We start from the raw sequence: 6,916 nt of genomic DNA on the forward strand, positions 1-6,916 counted from the left end.
TGGTGGGGGATGTGCAGGAGGCGGCTGATCGATGTTTCTCTCTCATCGATGTTTCTGACTCTCTATCTCTCTCCCTTCCTCTCTGTAAAAAATCAATAAAATATATTTAAAAAAAAAAATGGCTGACCCCTAACAGTATGGAAAAAAAATACAAAATGTAAATAAAAATACAAACAAATTTTCCTTTTTAAAGTACTTTTAAGAAAAAAAAGCAGGGCCTTGCAAGTTTTGGTTCTTTTTTCCTCCCCTGTTGCAAATCCACATTGCGATTTTGGTTGGGTGGTGATGAGGGCGTGTCACCTGCCCAAGCGAGGTGGGCGGGCGGGCAGGCAGGCCGTAGTCTCTACTTGAAGGTGACCAGGTTTAGATTCTGAGACGGGAAATGGAGGGTGAATAGGTCACAGTGGCCTTGTTTTTAAATTTAACTTTTCCTTTTTTTGCTGTCTAGTCATCGTCATCGGTCTTCTGCTTCTTGGCGACAACATCGTCACCCTCATCCTTCTCAGCTGCCAGTTTGCCCGTAGCTGCCTCAGCCTGCCCATCTTCATCTCCATCCCCTTCCTCACCATCACCTTCCTCTTCCTCCTCCTCCTCCTCCCCTTTTTCTCTTCTTCATCTACCTCATTGTCAGCCTCCTGCTCCCCATTTTCCTCATTAGCGTTCTCTTCGCAGGTGCATCGCTTCCATTCTCTGCCTCCTCCACAACTTCCTCCTCCTTTAAGGCCTTGATGGTGATCTCGGAGCTGGTGTCCACGGCCGGCCGTGTCTGACATGGTGGGACACGCCGGTGATCCCATGCAGCGGATTTTTTTTTTTTTTTTAAGCGAGAGTTGGAGGATTCGGGCAAAGAAGCTGCCAGAGTGGAGGGGCAGTGGAGGGGTTGCAGCGAGCAGAGAGGCAGCTGCAGGAACCTTGAGGGAATCTTGATTGCCCTCAGTTGGCAATTGAGACCTTTTTCCTGGGCCTCAGGTATCAAACACAGGCTGCACCCTCCAACCGCCCATCGCACAGTCTCCTCACATTTGTGCAAAGCTCCCCACCCCGTCTCTCCCGCTCAGTTAATAACACGACCTGCTACCTAGACATCCAACCTAGAAACCAGGGCATCATTGAGTCCCTCCCTCTCTCTCACCTCCGATAGCCAATCAATGATCAATTTTTTTAAAGCCTCCTAAATATTCCTAAATCTCTCTTTTTCTCCCGGTCCTGCCTAATGCAGATGGCACTCCTAAACCAGTGACCATAGCTCCTCCATGGATAGTGGCAATAGCCCCCTAATCCTCCCCCACCCCAGTCCCCTTCCCCTCAAACTTGCTGTTCTGGCCCTTACCACCAGTGAACTTGCTTAAATGTAAGTCCGCCCAGGATGAACCCGGGAAAGACTGAATTCACAACCTCCCCACTCCCACCCTCCTTCCTGGCCTTGGCAGATGCCTAAACTGAGATAACAAAAGGAAGCCCTGAGAATGGGATTCAGACACAGAAAGAGATGAGACTCGGCATAATAACACCTAGGAGATATGCACAGAGGGCCACCATCTCTGCTTTGTGAAAAGTCTGGAAATTGTGCATGCCTCCCCCATATGAATTACAGCTCCGAGCCATTGCTCTCTCCCAATTGATCCAGGAAGAAACTAGGAAGAGTGGGCTCTTGGGAGGGGGAAGGAATGGAAAAGGACTAAGGGGATTGAGGAGCTGGGGGGCGAGAAAGAGAGAACAGAAAAGTGAAATCGAGAGGTTTTGTTTCCCAGGAACTGTGAGAGGGTAGCACAGTGGTCAGGGGACACAGTCTCACTTGCTCAGGAGGGCGGGGTGGTCAGAGGAGAATGGCCTGTGAGTGCTCTGAGCACTCTGTATACTGTCAGATGAGAACATTCACCTTGAACGTGAGAGAAGGGCCTGTTCATGTGTCCCTGTGACTGATGTGTACTTGATGGCCAACACTAAGGCTGCTTGATGATGTACCCCTCCCCTCACTAGTAAGAGGTCACTGTGCTGTAAAAGACCCTCTACCCACACACTTTTCCCACCTTCTCTCTCACCTTGTCTGGAATGGATTGTTGCCCTCCTGTAAGCGTCTCCTAGCTCATCATTCTCCAATACTACCTGCAATGATTTCACCCCATAAAGCATACACTCCTGCCCATCTCCTGGCTACTTACTGTCTATTCATCTTTATGACAAACATTAGATGTTTAAGTATTACATAATAGGGAGAAAAGCCATGTTTGGGCATCACACAGTCCTGGGTTAAAACTCCAGCTTTACTGTAACACCTTCGCAACCATTTTGTCTCTTATTATCAGTAGAGTGATGGTCACTTTTTGCAGGTCTTTCTGAGGATTAAGCGGGTTTATTTAACATGTCTGGCACATAGTAGATACTCAATAAATATTAGCTCTCTTTCTTACCCTTGAATTACTCAATAAATGTTCTAATTCTATAGTCATTGAACAGCCACTGTGGGATACCACCAACGTCTCTGTTAGCATTGCCTTTCCCTTCTTCCTAGACCTCTCTTTACTGGTTAACTTGAGTGCAATCCTCATTTATTATATACTGGGGGTGATGCATTTTCCATGCAGAGTAACAGGCAGAAGCTATCCCTTACTGGGTGGCTACCCTGTGCCTGGCCTTCATGAGGTGCTTTCCAGTAGTGTAGTCTCTCGGTTAATACAATGACTTTTGGGGTCAGTAGTATTAATCACTCTCCTATATACGCCCAAATCAAGATTTTGAGAAGTAAAAAAACTTTCCTGAAGTCACACAGCCAGTAATTGATAGAACCAAGATAGAAATCCGGTCTTCCAGATTCCAAAGTCCGTGTCTTTTCAAATAGACCACATTTCCTTTCATGAAAAATACAATATAACAATAATAGTGATAGAAGTAGTTAATGCTTAGCGGTTACCTATTTGCCGGGAACTATTATAACTCTGTACATGCATTAATTAACCTCTGCCAACATCCTATGAAGTAGTTACTATTGTTAATTGCTATTTTACAGAGAGGAACTGATGCATAAAGAGGCTAAATAACTTGCCCAGATCACTTAAAGCCGAATCTGTTTGTATATATATGTTGTGAAATGTTAGTCATCAATCTATGACAAGCATTAGATGTTTATCTTTTTTCTTCAATAAACATAAGATCCATGATCAAAAGAGAAAGAGAAGCCCTGACCAGTTTGGCTCAGTGGCTAGAGTGTTGGTCTGTGGACTGAAGAGTCCCAGGTTCGATTCCAGTCAAGGGCATGTACCTTGGTTGTAGGCACATCCCCAGTACGGGGTGTGCAGAGGGCAGCTGACCATGTTTCTCTCTCATGGATGTTTCTAAGTCTCTATCCCTCTCCCTTCCTCTCTGTAAAAAAAAAAAAAAAAAAAGAGAGAGAGAGAGAGAGAGAGAAAGAGAATAAGTAGGAAAGTTTTAGAAACCTTGATGTGCTAGAGCAGGGAAGGGGAACGTCAGGCCCACGGGCCATATGAGGCACATAAAATCATTTGGTCTGGCCCTGGCAAGGCATTAGGGGTGAGTTAATTAAATGTTTGACCAAATATAGCAGGCTAATTTTTAAGTTGATAATTTTGTATGGCCCACGAATGATGTTATAAATATACAAATGGCTCCTGGCAGGAAAAAGGTCCTCCACCCCACCACCCCCCCACCCTCCCCGTGCTAGAGGGCTGATTGCTGTTATGTTGAAATTAAAATGAGGGGAGATTCTGAGTGTACTCAGGGTTTGAAAACCAGCGAGTGCTATTCTCCTGGAACTCTGGGGTTGCAGTGGAGGCCATCACCTCAGAAGGGCAGGCTAGATCCTGAGGGTCACATGGAGGCAAAGGAACCGGCACACTGCAGTGTGTCACCCACCCCTGGAGACCTATAGAATCAAAGATGATTAGCAGCCCAAGACAGCAAGGACAGACTCTTCCAACCAGCAAGCAGAGCCAACGACTTGCGCAATCCCTGGGGAGTGTGTGACCATGATGTCACCTTGTTTATTCCCTGCTAGGGAATCAGGCCCCACTGGGCCTTGATTAACTGCCGGCCACAGACAGCAAAATGACAATGCTTTTTAACATTTTCTTCAGGCCATCAGGAGCTCCCCATCTGAAAGTCACACCGAAGTAAATCACAGGGATGTTTAATCTTTGCTCTGATTCTGCAATTTAGAAGCAATTCTGTGCCACTTCCCTTCAATCACTGGGCATGTCACCCCTTAAGTGCGGTGTGGAAATCATTCATGCAGACAACATGTATTCATTAAGTCTCTTATATGTGTATTCACTGAACAGGTGCTCAGGATATGTTGGTGAATAAGAATGATGTGGTCCGCCCTGGTCAGGTAGCTCAGTTGGTTAAAGTGTTGTCTTGATATGCCAAGATTTCGGGTTTGATCCCTGGTCAGGGCACATGCAAGAAGCAAACAATGAATGCATAAATAAGTGGAATGACAAAATTGATGTCTCTTTCTCTCTCTCTCTCAACCCAATCAATAAAAAAACCTTTAAAAGAATAATATGGTCCTAGTGAGTTAGGAACTGAATCTAGTTGGGAAAGGGAACATTTAAGAAACAGAGACTGGCCGGTGTGGCTCCGGGGTTGTGCATTAACCCATGAACCAAGAGGTCACTGGTGCGATTCCCAGTCAGGGCACATGCCCAGGTTGCAGGCCCAATTCGCAGTAGAGCCGTGCAGGGGGCCGTGCAGGAGGCAGCCAATTGATGTTTCTCGCTCATTGATGTCTCTATCTCTCTGTCCCTCTCCCTCCCTCTCTTTCTAAAATCAATAAAAACATATTTTTAAAAAAGAAATAATTAGAGTTCTATTAGTTTTTAAAGGAGATGTATATAGAGAGCCATGGAAGCATACAACAGGGGTCTCAACTCCATCTCAAGAGGGCAGAGGATACTTCTCTGCAGAATTGATGTGAGGGGCTTCAGGGATTTTTGTGTGTGTGTTTTTAATTTTTTTTAGGCTCTAGCTGCAGCCCCTCTCCTAAGATAACTTTGTATTTTTTATTTTATTTTATTTTTTTTAAAATATATTTTATTGATTTTTTACAGAGAGGAAGGGAGAGAGATAGAGAGTTAGAAACATCGATGAGAGAGAAACATCGATCAGCTGCCTCCCGCACAGCCCCCACTAGGGATGTGCCCGCAACCAAGGTACATGCCCTTGACCGGAATCGAACCTGGGACCTTTCAGTCCGCAGGCCGACGCTCTATCCACTGAGCCAAACCGGTTTCGGCTGTATTTTTTATTTTAGATTCAGAAATTTCAGGCCAGGTCTCCAAACAGATTCAACAGAAAACATAAACACACACATGCCCTCTCATTGGCAGGGTGCTGTGTTGGGGCTTTGGAGTTTCCCTCCTCTCTCCATGTTTCCCAGCATCCAGGGTTAGGGAAGGCAGGCCAAGGCCCCAGCAGGACACACACTGTAGCCTAAGGCAGCACAGTCAGTATTTCCGCTGCCGGGGGAAGAGACTACTCCCTGAGGACCGCAGTTGGGGGCTGGTGGGGCTGGGGTCCCCTGAGTCCAGGCTGAACAGGTCCCTGCCAGTACGAAGGATCTGCTCCTCCAGCTTCTTGTGTCGCTTCATGTCTGAGAGGACTTTGTCCAGGCGGGCTTCCCGTTTCTGCTTCGGGCTGAGCTTCCTGTGGAATTCTCTTCAGGGATTTTTGGTTTTTAAGGGGAAAAGAAACTTTCAAGGATTTTTAGCAGGGAGTGGCATGATCTTATCTGCAGTGTGGGGAATGAGTGGACTATCCTAGCTGCAGTATAGGGGATGGATGGAAGGAAGGCAAAAGGAGAAATGGGTAGACCAGGCGAGAGGCTTCCATAGCTGTGGACGTAAGAAATAAAGGTGTTTTGGACTAGGATTGAGGTGGTGGGGATGAGGGCAAGTAAATGGGTTTGAGAAAGATTTAAGATCAAGAATTAACAAGATTTGGTAAGATTGAAAGGAGTAATGATGGAAACGCAATTATAGCCCTGGCTGGTTTGGCTCAGTGGATGGAGTGTCGGCCTGCGGACTGAGGGGTCTCAGGTTTGATTCCAGTCAAGGGCATGTACCTTGGTTGTGGGCACATCCCCAGTGGGGGGTGTGCAGGAGGTGGCTGATCGATGTTTCTCTCTCATCAATGTTTCTGGCTCTCTATCCCTCTCCCTTCCTCTCTGTAAAAAATCAATAAAATATAATTTTAAAAAAAGAAATGCAATTATAGCTCATCTTTCTCAATAAAAATATTTGTCAAGGGATTCACCTGCATATGTTCAATATTACTTAGTTCCCTTCTGCAGTAGTTAGGTAAAAGGAATGACTGCCCATTTAGGAGCTCATAGGTTGATCAATGGGGCTTCCATTCTTTTAGAAAACACTTATTAGGCATCTTTCATGTGCCAAACACTGTACTGGGCACTGGGAATACAAACATAAATGTGACACAGTCTCTATTTTGGAGAGGAAAGAGCAGTGGAATGGGCAGACCTGGTTCAAATTCCCGTATCACTACCTCCTGGGAAAATCTGATTGAACTACTTTAAACTTTGGAGCCTCCGTTTTCTTATTGCAACATGGGAATAAAAATACCTGACTGCCAGAATTGGTATATGTATTAATGAGAAAATGTATGGAAAAGAAGTGCAGTGTGTCATTCAATAAATATTAATTTCTCCCACCTCTCCCCAGCTCCTCTCCCTTCCAGGTTTAAGCACCTAGACCAAAAAAAAGAAAAAAAAAATTATAAATCAGGTTTAAGAAAGCATTCCTCAGTAGAAAAACCACAGTGAGATGAGGGATCTAATAACAACATTTCCAGAACATACAACTGTAGTCTTTCTGGATGGGCAAGTTGCTGCTCTCTCTGAAAGTTTTTCAATTTAAGGAAATAGTATACCTTCAAACAAAAA

The 6,916-nt window shown here is 45.3% G+C and overlaps 1 pseudogene; it reads right to left on the reverse strand.

Annotated features, from left to right (window-relative positions):
• Positions 1 to 224: 224 nt before the first annotated feature.
• Positions 225 to 5,606, reverse strand: LOC118668591 (annotated as a pseudogene).
• Between the last annotated feature and the right edge of the window lie 1,310 nt (positions 5,607 to 6,916).

This window comes from Myotis myotis, unplaced genomic scaffold (genome assembly GCF_014108235.1).
Source record: "Myotis myotis isolate mMyoMyo1 unplaced genomic scaffold, mMyoMyo1.p scaffold_m19_p_13, whole genome shotgun sequence".
Classification (NCBI taxonomy): domain Eukaryota; kingdom Metazoa; phylum Chordata; class Mammalia; order Chiroptera; family Vespertilionidae; genus Myotis; species Myotis myotis.